This window comes from Protopterus annectens, chromosome 6.part0 (genome assembly GCF_019279795.1).
Source record: "Protopterus annectens isolate FY-2018-M chromosome 6.part0, PAN1.0, whole genome shotgun sequence".
Lineage (NCBI taxonomy): Eukaryota > Metazoa > Chordata > Ceratodontiformes > Protopteridae > Protopterus > Protopterus annectens.
The window spans coordinates 569,731,038-569,744,594 of record NC_056737.1 but is presented as its reverse complement, the minus strand read 5'-3'; positions in this window follow the sequence as shown (position 1 = coordinate 569,744,594).

The window sequence follows — 13,557 nt, the reverse complement described above, 5'->3', positions numbered from 1 at the left end:
AGCATGATGACAACAACTTCAGGATGTGTGTAAGGATGATAATAACTTCAGGATGTGTGTAAGGATGATAATAACTTCAGGATGCATATAAGGATGATGACAACAACTTCAGGATGTATGTAAGGATGATGATTACAACTTCAGGATGCATGTAAGGATGATAACAACTTCAGGATGCATGTAAGGATGATGACAACAACTTCCAGATGCATGTAAGGATGATGATAACAACTTCAGGATGTGTGTAAGGATGATAATAACTTCAGGATGCATGTAAGGATGATAATAATAATGTCAGGCTGCATGTAAGGATGATGACAACAACTTCAGGATGTGTGTAAGGATGATAATAATAACTTCAGGATGCATGCAAGGATGATTATAATAACTTCAGGATGCATGTAAGAATGATGATTACTTCAGGATGCATGTAAGGATGATGGCAAGTTCAGGATGCATGTAAGGATGATGACAACAACTTCAGGATGCGTGTAAGGATGATAACTTCAGAATGCATGTAAGGATGATAATAACTTCAGGATGCATGTAAGGATGATGACAACTTCAGGATGCATGTAAGGATGATAACTTCAGGATGCATGTAAGGATGATGACAACAACTTCAGGATGCGTGTAAGGATGATAAAAAATTCAGGATGCATGTAAGGATGATAACAACTTCAGGATGCATGTAAGGATGATGACACCAACTTCAGGGTGCATGTAAGGATGATGATAGCTTCAGGATGCATGTAAGGATGATGACAACAACTTCAGGATGTGTGTAAGGATGATGACAACAACTTCAGGATGCATGTATGGATGATGATAATAACTTCAGGATGCATGTAAGGATGATAATAACTTCAGGATGCATGTAAGGATGATGACAACAACTTCAGGATGCATGTAAGGATGATGACAACAACTGCAGGATGCATGTAAGGATGATGACAACAACTTGAGGATGCATGTAAGGATGATAATAACAACTTCAGGATGCATGTAAGGATGATGATAACTTCAGGATGCATGTAAGGATGATGACAACAACTTCAGGATGCATGTGAGGATGATGACAACAACTTCAGGATACATGTAAGGATGATGATAATAACTTCAGGATGTTTGTAAGGATGATAATAACTTCAGGATGCATGTAAGGATGGTGATAACAACTTCAGGATGCATGTAAGGATGATGATTACAACTTTAGGATGCATGTAAGGATGATGATTACAACTTTAGGATGCATGTAAGGATGATGGCAACAACTTCAGGATGCATGTAAGGATGATGACAACAACTTCAGGATGCATGTAAGGATGATGATTACAACTTCAGGATGCATGTAAGGATGATGGCAACAACTTCAGCATGCATGTAAGGATGATGATAACTTCAGGATGCATGTAAGGATGATGGCAACAACTTCAGGATGCATGTAAGGATGATGAAAACAACTTCAGGATGCATGTAAGGATGATGAAAACAACATCAGGATGCATTTAACGATGATGGCAACAACTTTAGGATGCATTTAAGGATGATGATAACTTCAGGATGTATGTAAGGGTGACAACAACTTCAGGATGCATGTAAGGGTGGCAACAACTTCAGGATGTATGTAAGGGTGACAACAACTTCAGGATGCATGTAAGGATGATGATAACTTCAGGCTGTATGTAAGAATGATGGCATCAACTTCAGGATGTATGTAAGGGTGACAACAACTTCAGGATGCATGTAAGGGTGACATTGCATGGGTATGTTGTATGGAGGAACATAATTTCTAGGGTCAGGCTGTTGACGTTGGTGTGGTACATTTGTATTGTTACCAAAATAAACTTCTGCTATTATTTCATAGTGTACTACACAATTCACACATTTGTAGATTACAGAACATATTGCAGAAATTAATTTACATACCTAGGATTAATTTTTTATACTCAAATGTTATAGTGTAATTAGACTTCCATGAACTGTTTGTTTTCATGAATTGCAGTATTTACTATGTATGGTCCAGGTGATACAGGTTCACTTAGTGGCTCAGGTGTCAGAGGCACTGGCAAGGGGGAATGGGTATGTCTGTCCTGGGGTGCGGAGAGTTCATGAACACATAAAGTATCTTGGGCTGTCTGGCAGAGGTTGAAAACCACACTGCAGAGTGCTTCCTGAAGGATGGGAGAGGCTTGCTGCTGTCAAGTGCTTAATAAAGTGAGGATCAGATCATCATGGCCTTCCCATTACATGTGCCACAAAGTGTTATGGACACATACAGGAAAGGGAAGAATATGGCATAAAGCAAAAATCCTCCCAGCAAGTAATGATATTGACCCAGGATACCTACAGATATGAAGGTAGTACCTTAAGATTTTCTTGGGATAGTTGATCGATCATCTACTGCCCCCAAAGGCAGAAACAAGGGTTGATTAACTACTTAACATTGACAATGAATTACAAAACTAACTGAGATTTATTTTTATTATGAGTACTCATGTTTAGGTGCCAGAAGAAGCATCACTAACCTGAAAGCTTGCACTCATTACAATAAAGATTTGGTTTACAGTAGTTTTTTTTCCAGATCTCGAGTTACAGTATAGCACCTACCTGATTATTATGAGTATTATGTTGAATTATACCCTTGGTAGGAAATATAGCTCTACCTGTACCTCTGGAGAACTGAAAACTACTCACAAGACTGCTCAGACTGGTTGGCTAACTTTATTGTTTTCTAGTACCAAATGTCCTCTTTGGCTTTTCCAGTTTAATAAAATGGCATTTGCCTTGAGAGTCTACACATGGTAATGCTTAATTGAGAACTGGAAGTTATTTACTACTAACATATGTGTCTTTCTCCATTAATATATAACATCCAAGGATGAAAAGCGAGTATAAGTATCCCTTGGTGACGGGTATAGATAGGACACCACTGAATAAATATAGCCTTGTTTTATTGTAGCAGTGTTTCTACCTGGATTTTCATAACTTTCTGTTCATATTCTTGCTACCATTTAACAATAGAGGGTGGTAGCTCAAATGGGATAAGAGGAAGTTTCCTTTCAAAGAATAGTTGAAGGGTGATTAACATGACTTTTTAAAACTATTAGTAGTGTCAACAAACACTGACAGGATTCAAGAAAAAATCTGGTAAATATAAGGGCATGCTTACGAAAATTGACAGGGAATATATAAGTAGGGTGACCAACTTTTCCAGTACAAAATACCAGACCAGATGGGCCACAGTTTTATTATACAGCAACAAAGGTAAAATGTATCTAATGTTTATAATTTTAACATGTTTCAGCTTCACTGTTGCATATGTGATTGTATCACAACTCTGTAATCTGAGTATGATGATTTGCCTACACTTCACTCATAGTTTACAATTGTGATTTATGTTTATCACATACCATTTGACATGCAGTAAAATGGATGAGTGAAGGCCAAGGCTCTTCTACAGGCTTTATCGGCATATATTTTGGTATGTGCAACAGAAAAACAAATGTTTGCCCAATTTGACTGACTGTATTAGGTTAAGGTACATATTTCTTAAATAGTTTGCATCACTCTTCATTAAATATAAATTTCCTAAGTTTTACACTGACTATACAAGGTAGCATTTAAAATAAAAAATACCATAGGAGCAATGCTTGCCCCATACGTCTGTGAATCTCAGTTGTCACAACAAAGAAAATATCTTCCTACTCCAAATTTTGACCACAATTTAAAGCTTACCTTTGTAAAAAAAAATCGCAATGTAGGTGTTTTGATGTGAGTCATATCATCCTAACCATCAGCACCGACTCTCATTTCTGTTTTTTATTCTCTTTTTAATTATTTCCTCTTTTTAATTCTTGCCAGACTTGTATAAATGTTTTATATATATATATATATATATATATATATATATATAAATATATATATATATATATATATATATATATATATATATATATATATAGATAGATATATATATATATATATATATATATATATATATGGGTCTACTTCAGAATGTCGACCATTCAGAATGCCGACTTTCATATGGCCGACACCATATGATTGACATTCCGAAAGACCAACATCCTGAAATAGCACCATTTACCTACCAGTAAACACAGTAAAACTGTGTTATGCCCACCCCCCACACCCCCTGATACTTAAATATTCTCACACCGAGATCGCACTACAGTGCAGGAAAAGGGAATCACCCAGTCCTGCACTGTAGCGAGATCTCCACTATCATTTATCATTTGTCAGCCTTTCAAACGTTCGCTCATATGGTGTCGGCCATATGAGTTTCAAACATTTGAAAGTTTGAACAAATGAAGGGCTCCCATATATATATATATATATATATATATATATATATATATATATCTATATATATATATATATATATATATATATATATATATATATATATATATATATATTTGTCTAGGATATTTGCACGAATGAGCAAACGTCCGAAACCCAAACATTCGGGCATACTTACGTGAAAGTGCTTTTCACCAAAGAAGTACTTTTGCGCATGTATGCCTGTTGCCGAGGCTGTATTACTGTGCGGATAAGGGGAAAATTCCCTTTTCCCCACTGTACTGCGGTCTCGGTGGGAGAATATTAAAGTAGGGGGGGTGTGGGGAGCACAGCCCCCCACATGGGGGCTGCAGGTGGGTGCTAAAACATTAATGTAGTGTTTTTTTTTTTTTAGTAACACGCTTTAACGAAAGTGCTTTTTCGATAAAAGCGCTTTCATTAAAGTAAGTTTGGTGGTTATGGATTCGGACGTTTGCTCATTTGAGCAAACATCCTAGATATATATATATATATATATATATATATATATATATATATATATATATATATATACACATACATATATATATATATATATATATATATATATATATATATATACGTATAAAATAAATAGCTCACATAATGTTGCTTCTTTGCCTCAGTTTTCTGCATTGTTTTCAGCTACTCATTCCTTTGATATCTTAATGTAATATTGTTTGTATTTATCTGTATCGCTACAGTTGTATTTGCCAAGGCTGTACCCGCAATTGCCCGCAGTTTTTTGAGACCTCTCACTTGTACTATAATTTATCACCTGTTTAACTTTTTTTGTATAAAATTTTCATTGCGTTTACTTGCATAATATGTACTGTAAATTTTATGCTTGCATAATTTGTACTGTGAATATTTTACTTGCATAATTTATACTGTGGAGCTTTTCTTCTTGGGTCTCTGCTGAAAAAGGGAACATACTCAGTCAGACTATCCCAGTCATCATATAAGTAAATAAATACATTTCTGGTCAGAATACCACCCTGGAGAACAAACCTACAAATATATGTACATAAATACATGCATAAAAATAAATAAATACAGTTTGAACCTTCATTTTACAGCTCTACACTTCATATAATTGCATTATTATGAACTCTATGGACTTTAGTACTTAATGCAAGCATCACGTTGTTTTAGTAAGCAAGGACAGTTTCAGCATTCATTGTTTTCTTCTTCTTTCATTTCAATTTTAATGTTCAATGTCAAAACACTTTATTGGTATATTATTTAATAATTTTCAATAAAACATGGATCAGTATTTCTCATCCCTTGCAATTATGTATTTTAATAGATTTTTCAGTAATGTATTTTTTAATTTCAAGTATAAAGAAGACTCCGTGATCTCTTCTTCTAATGACATACTAGGAATGATATTAGAAATTTTCCCTCGGTTAGTAAAGCTGGACATTATGGATTCTATACTGATTCTTGAAGTACATCTACAGACACATGTTTGGCTATCTCTGAGAATGAATCTTGGCTATAAACTTCTTGGATACAGTTCCTGTCTTCACCTCAGTCTCTTTGAGACATTAGTTTTGGACAAGTTCTCATAATTTCTTCTTAGGGCCTTTCCATTCTCAGCAAGAAAAACCAAAGATCTTAACTACTCACTGCCCTTAACCAGTCCTTCTGGCTGCTTTTCTAATGACCATTGCTGCACTTTCACTGCACGCTCCAGCAGCCTTCTCATTGTATGCTGCACTTTTAAAGTTCACAGACTTTTAGTTCAGGCTATTTCTTTTTAAGACTGTCTTCTAATAAACTGTTGTCTTTAGGCTGTTATATGAATGCAAAGAGAGGGTGGGAGGTATCCTTTCTTTAGTCTATGATCCATCAGTAGCTAAGCAGGCAACTGGTACACGTTGTGTAAAGGAATATTTCTGTATATCAACAAAGTTAGATGCAAATCTGACTGCTAGTTAATACTGTGAGCTTTCTTAAATAGATTTTTTATAATATGAGCTATTCTCTTGACCTGAACATTTAAGATTGGATAGTTCACATTGTAGACCACTTGATGAAATTTCCATTTCCATTACTTTGAAAATCTCTTAAATTCGACACTTCTGTACTAAGAACCATTATTTGAAACAAATATATGAGACAATGTCTAGAAAGCAGGTGGGTACTTGATGTTATAAAGCCTATAGTGCCGAATATTATAAATGCAAATCTCAACATTTTTAAATGACTGAATGTGTCTATTTCCTGATATGCAGCATCTTAGAAACATTTTAAAAAGAGTACCCTGTGTGTGTGTGTGTGTGTGTGTGTGTGTGTGTGTGTGTGTGTGTGTGTGTGTGTGTGTGTGTGTGTGTGTGTGTGTGTGTGTGTGTGTGTGTGTGTAGGGTTAGCAAAATCAGCATATTGGGGGTTGCAAGGGGGTCAGCCCTCTATAAAAATCAATGCATTTCTGCATTTAGCGAATTTTCAAATTATGGGATTCTCAGTTTTGACTGTACACAGCCCTCATTAGACCAACAATTGAGTACAACGAGGCATTTGGAATGTACTTGGACTAGGCACTTAAAACACTGAAGAAACTTCAGAAGTTCCTCACTAAGAAAATACAGGGTGTTAACAACATTTCCTGTGCAGGTAGACTGAAAGCACCTTTTCTTTACTCTGTCTCGTTAAGGGGTGGCCTATGCCTGACCTACAAGGCACTCACAAATACAGCCTTGATGGAGCTGCTACAAATCTGCAAGACAAACAGTATGAGGGTCACCCACTCTAGGGATCTAAATTTACTCAGTGAATCATACAGAACATGCTGGAGAGAGAAAGAGAGAGGGGTATGTGTCTCACAGATTGCCCCTTCTTTGGATTAGACTTCCTATTCACATTAAGCAGAGTCCTTCCTTGGCCTCTTCAAGACCTGTCGGTATTGATGGATGGGTGTCAGAAATTCACACCTGGGTTAACGCCTATGCCCCTTATGGATTCAAGACCAGTCTTAATCGTTGAATTATAAATTGGAAATTCACACCTGGGGTGATACCTATGTCCCTTATGGACTGGGGCAATCTGTAAAATACTCATGGCATAGGCACAAACCCATGCCATCCTCCTGCCCCTAGAGACCGTATACTGGGTAAAATCAGGTTATATTGGTCTTGAGCCCTTACCCTTGTAATCTGTAAAATTCTAAATTTACCCCTGGGGTAAGAAGTATGACAACTCATTGAGCAAGGTTGTAAATCACTAAATTCCCTGGGTTGCATGTCTAGACTCTATGCAGACACCCAGACTTCCTGCCTTGTAAGAAGGCATGAACCCACAAACACAGTGTCCTTCTACCTACTGCTCATGACATTAGCGTCTTTGATTCTTCTCACATTAGATGGTGTCCTCCAGTGCATTGTCATGTTCATGTACAGCAGTAACAGGCAAAATGGTCAAAAAACAACACATTTTCTATTGAGATGGAAAGAGTGGCACATTATCTGGATAGAACAGTAGTATCACTAATTTGTGCAGAGCCTCTCCAATGCTGCAGATGTGAAATAGAGAAGAACTAAATAAAGATACTGGCTTTCCATGACCAGATAAAGCGCAAAACCAACATAAATTCATCAAACTTCAGGTCTATGTCTTCTTTGTTCAATGAGAGATTATCTCTAGGATCTACGGGAGCCTCACTAAAAAAACTGAATTCACTATGAGGCCACATAAGTGAGGCATGCATTTAGAAATGAAGTAAGTGTTTTGTGATGCTTTGTCAGCCCTCTATAGACTCAACAGGCCAGAAAAGACAGTAAGATATGTTAAAATATGACTGACACACACCACAGAAAGCTGTAGTTTACAACCACTCTCCACTTTTCATTTTTCTAGGGAGTGACTTTATTGTCCATTATTTGGCCATGAAACTAAATCATACAGTGAAACTAACCTATGCATCTTATTCCAGTGATAAGATATACCTTACATATGATGTTATTTTTTCCCTGTGCTAACTTATTTTTGCCATTAAAGTTTCTGGTTGCATTCCTCTAGTTATCTGTTTCATGTGTGTACCATTATTTACAGCCACTTCTTTCTGTTCTCACGTATTCATTCTTCAGAACTTGAAATCTGTGAGCCTTTGTATAGTCCGTCTATTTCATATGCATACCCATACAATTTCTGCACATAAACATGTAATTTTCGCAGTATTTATGCATTCCTATAGGAGGTTTGCCAGGATTTGCTCTCGTCTGCTTCATTTTCTCCTTCAGAAACAACACGTTTCGTTTTATTAACTTATAGTCATTAAAAGTAATCATCCAGAATAATATCCATTTCTGTTAGTTTCTTGTATTCCATTATTCAGCCTTTGGACCTAATTTGTTTAAGAGTATTTACTTAATGAGCAATCCCTTAAATATAGAAACATGAAGAGGAGTCCATGGGTGGTAGTCATAGCTCAGGACTTCACAGCTATGTAGCAGTTATCCACGAGGAGCACCACTACGTGTATATGCAAATATGATAAGCACAGGTTATTAGTGCCGACCAAGAAAAAGGAAAGGCGTTTTGAAAAACACACCTACTTAATGTAGAAGTATAAAGTACCTAAAATTAAGCAGTACGTGGATATAAAGTACTATGTGAAAGTTGTGGGCTTTGTATTACTTTGTATGCATTCGGATATTGTGGCTAGACGCAGCTATGTGCAGTCATGCTTGAAAGACCTAAGGCAAGCAGACTGTGCAGCTTTTATTATTAATATTTTGTAAGAAATAAAAGGGTTGACATAATTTATATAGGGTCATCCTTATGTGGACACTGTTGATTACTTAAGAATAGAAATGTGGGGATAGATAAAATTAAGAAAGGGAAGACACAACAAAGAAGGAATCACAGAAGGAAAGCATTAGGAGGCTTGTGCTAGAGGAGGTGAGAGAGGAGCAGGACCATGTTTGGTGGGGGATAGACTCCCCTATTTTTTTCAAATATCTTTTATATAAGAGAATAGTGTAAAGATAAATAGGTACAAGGCATTAGGAGAAAGGGGAAATGAAGAGGGGTGAGGAGGAGTTGTGCAGGAGTCCCCAATCCACAGTGTCTTAAACATTTCCACTGCCAGATGGTGGTGCAGTGGGGGACCCCAATGTTAAGGGGGTAGGGGCATGTGGTGGTACAGTGGTCAGTACAAACTGGAACAGTAAGTCTTGAACACACTGAAGAGAGTCTTTGGCTGAATCTGACTGCCCACAACTTGCTTCAGCATGTCCTCAATCAGGTCCTGAAGCCCTGATTTAGTGAAGGCTGCCATGTGCTGGGGAGCCTGCAAGTCCTGTGCCACCACCCAACCCTGTATGGATGTCCCTAGAGGGGCAGAGAGTGAATGCTCCTTAATCTGGGAGGTACATGTCTGGGCTGCTCCTGAGGATTTTGGATGTGTAAAGAAATTAACATAAGAGGTTGAAAAAGAAAATAGCAACGGAGAAAGGAATACATAATTAAAATAAGAAAAGGAGAGAAAAATGCAGGGGGGAGGGGCAAAAGAGAAAATACACAGACATTTTCACAGCATGTTTCACATCATTCAATTTCTTACTTGAAAACATTTTTATTTTTACAGATCTTTACTGAAGTAAAACAATGTAGGGGAAGGGCTTATGCAAACTTGGGGTGCTGATTTGGGAAGTGCATGTGTGCATATTGGGAGAATGCTATGAGAAGTGCTTATGTATACTGTGGACGAAATTTTACGTGAAGTGCTTATGGGCACTCAGGAAGAGTGCATATTGCTATAATGTTTTGGTGGGGTTTATATGTTGCAGTCTCCTACAGAAACGTAATGATCATAGCTGTGCCTGATATGCATTTGATTGCAAGATTTTACTGAAAACACACTTTATAAATACTTGCATCTTATAAATTAAGTTAAAAATAGAATACTGCACTTATACACAAACATATTTCTGACTCTTGGTTGCAGTAATATACTGAATGCACTGTAGTACTTCAGTTACCATGCTTTGTAAATTATTTCCATATAATGAAATCAGTTAAGCACACAATACTATTTACTACTGTATTCATACTTGGAAGGTTGGATGATGTGGGGATAGTGAATCAGGAAGTGAAAATGATTAGCAAGGAAGAAGTATGGACAGCTATGAAGAGAATGAAAAATGGAAAGGCTGTTGGTCCAGATGACATACCAGTGGAAGCATGGAGGTGCTTAGGAGAAATGGCAGTGGAGTTTTTAACCAGATTGTTTAATGAAATCTTGGAAAGTCAGAGGATGCCTGAAGAGTGGAGAAAAATTGTTTGGTAACTATTTTTAAGAATAAGGGTGATGTGCATAGCTGTAGTAACTACAGAGGGATAAAACTGATCAGTCACAGCTTAAAGTTATAGGAAAGAGTAGTGGAAGCTAGGTTAAGAAGGGAGGTGATGATTAGTGATCAGCAGTTTGGTTTCCTGCTGGGAAAGAGCACTACAGATGTGATGTTTGCTCTGAGAGTGTTGATAGAGAAATATAGAGAAGGTCAGAAGGAGTTGCATTGTGTTTTTGTGGACTTGGAGAAAGCATATGATAGCGTGTCTAGAGAGGAGTTGTGGTATTGTATGAAGAAGTCAGGAGTGGCATGTAAGTATGTAAGAGTGGTATGTACGAGGGTAGTGTGACAGTGGTGAAGTCTGCAGTGGGAGTGACAGATGCGTTTAAGGTGGAGGTGGGATGACATCAAGGATCAGCCCTTTCTTATTTGCAATGGTGGTGGACAGGTGGATAGATGAGATCAGAAAGGAGGCCCCATGGAATATGATGTTTGCAGATGACATTGTCATCTGTAGTGAGAATAGGGACCAGGTTGAGGAGACCCTCGAGAGGTGGAGATATGCTCTAGAGAGGAGAGGAATGAAGGTCAGCAGGACTAAAACAGAATATGTGTGTGTGAATGAGAGGGAGGTTAGAGGAATGGTAAGGATGCAGGGAGTAGAGTTGGCGAAGGTGGATGAGTTTAAGTACTTGAGATTAACATTTCAGAGTAATGGTGAGTGTGTTAGAGAGGTGAAGAAGAGAGTACTGGCAGGGTGGAATGGGTGGAGAAGAGTATCAGGAGTGATTTGTGACAGATGGGTACCAGTAAGAGTGAAAGGGAATGTCTACAAGAGGTTAGTGAGACCAGCTATGTTGTATGGGTTGGAGATGGTGCCATTGACAAAAAGGTATGAGTCACAGCTGGAAGTGGCAGAGTTAAAGATGTTAAGATTTGCACTGGGTGTGACAAGAATGGACAGGATTAGGAACCAGTATATTAGAGGGTCAGCTCAGGTTGGACGGTTTGGAGACAAAGTCAGAGAGGTGAGATTGCATTGGTTTGGACATGTGCTGAGGAGGGATGCTGGGTATATTGGGAAAAGGATGCTAAGGATGGAGCTGCCAGGTAAGAGGAAAAGAGGAAGGCCTAAGATAAGGTTTATGGATGTGGTGAGAGAGGACATGCAGGTGACTGGTGTGACATAGCAATATGCAGAGGACAGGAAGAAATGGAAACAGATAATCCGCTGTGGCAACCCCTAATGGGAACAGTCAAAAGAGAAGAAGAAGACTGTATTCATACTTCTCAACATCTTAGAGCAAGAAATTTGGACTAAGCCTAAAATAATTGAGGGGGGGGGGTGGCAAGGGCCCCAAAATAGGGACAGATGTTAAATATCGCCCTTATAAATTTAGAAAGTTGTTAGAATAACAGGTGTTATATTAGTATGTATTTTCTGAATAATATGAAGTCAAAAAAACAATATTTTATGAGGAACAGACCAAAGATATGAGGCAAAAAATCTGGACAGTCTGCAAAAAAAATTGAATAGTTGCGAGGTATGACTGTATTCATGCTTACCAGCTTCTTCAACCAGCCTTGCTGTTCTCTTTTCCTACTGTCACCTATTGTAGGTGACTTCATCCTCAGCTGTAAAGAAAAGACAATAGAGAATTTACCTGTATTTTAAATTGTTTCCCCTTAATATTACCTATATGAGTAGTGCTTCTATGGAAGACATTCCATTTATTGCAGTACTTGTTTACAATGATCTTGTTTAAATGTTTATTGCTATCTGAATTCTCATACTGTGCCAATCCTCCCCTTACTACAAGTTATAAACAGATTGATACACTTTTGGTGGAATAATGTTTTACAATATTATGCTTTGCATGTAATAATCTTAAAACTGTGTTCAGTCAGGAGATCGCACACAGATACATGCAGAAATTCATAGATGTTTTCAAGTTCCTTAGCTGTAAAGTGTATGCTTTGATAGTTTTCTGCTTAAGAATTCTGAGTTTATAAGGGAATGTTTTAAAAATGCATATAGAAGTAATATAGCTGGTCATTTCTGACTAAGATATTGGCTCAAGATGATTGTCACTGCTGAAGTGACACCCCAATCCCATGTGTAAAAATGGGAAAAGGGTTGAGGATGGATGGATATGTGCTGTTCAGTCAGCTGACAACTCCCATCCCTCTCCCTCAACTTGTAGTCTTACTAGGTTGTAGTGCCTGAGTGAGATTTCAGCCATCTTGCATGTACCATTGATATTGTGTAAGCAATTACTGTATTTTATAATTATTATACTACTAAATATTTTTCTGGTCTACACACACACACACACACACACACACACACACACACACACACACACACACACACACACACACACAAAAAACTTTTTTACAAAAACTGTCTGCATGTACATTTACTGCTACCTAAGATAATGCAATACTAAATAAAAGTATGTGTTAATGCACACATTTTTTGATTTCTGTATGAATACATGAAGAAGTAATGTACCTTATGCAGATGTATATCTCTAATTTTCAGATATACATATGTAGATTATTTTACTCTTAGATTTAGTACATTTGTATTTATACTGACAATTATGTCATGACTTAAACTTTCCACACAGATTTGTGCACAGATGCAGCTCTGTGTACAGATATTATTATGTTTTCTTTTGAATTATTATAATATGACTGACACATATTTTAAGTTACACAGATGTCTTCTGGCAAATATCATCAATTAGGCTACCTTCTTATAGTTTACTTTTTAAAACTATATTTAATATGATTAAAAAAAACAATACTTAGTATAGCCCTCTGGCCTTCTCACTGCTACCTGTTCAACCTACTCAACCAACTGGTTGGGCTTATGCTTCTGTAGGTCATTGTACCTGTGGAAGCACTGTTGGCC